The 265-nt window shown below is 15.5% G+C and overlaps 1 protein-coding gene across 1 annotated transcript in view; it reads right to left on the bottom strand.

Moving 5' to 3' along the window:
* Nucleotides 1–265, bottom strand: part of LOC119592266 (PGC-1 and ERR-induced regulator in muscle protein 1-like) — a 57864-nt gene that overhangs the window by 35083 nt on the left and 22516 nt on the right. The gene's annotated exons all lie outside the window — the stretch shown is intronic.

The following is a 265-nucleotide window of genomic DNA, read 5'->3' as shown; positions in this document are numbered from 1 at the left end:
ATTCGTTTTTATTATTACTTTCATCATAAACTCGTTACTTTCGTTGTCATGAATTATCACATTTTTATCAATCGTAAAATTTTCATTTTCACTATTACCATCTTATTATCCATTATACTTCATACTGTGATATAATATATTTGAAATATTAATATAAAAAATTAATAAAAATAAATTTTAAAAGATTTATATATAATAAATTATATTATATAATAATATATGAGTATGTATGTATGTATGAAAATTGTAAAATATAAAAAAATTA

Source organism: Penaeus monodon, chromosome 30 (assembly GCF_015228065.2).
Source record: "Penaeus monodon isolate SGIC_2016 chromosome 30, NSTDA_Pmon_1, whole genome shotgun sequence".
Lineage (NCBI taxonomy): Eukaryota > Metazoa > Arthropoda > Malacostraca > Decapoda > Penaeidae > Penaeus > Penaeus monodon.
Note: the sequence above shows the minus strand (reverse complement) of the source record. Positions and strands in the feature narration are given on the sequence as shown.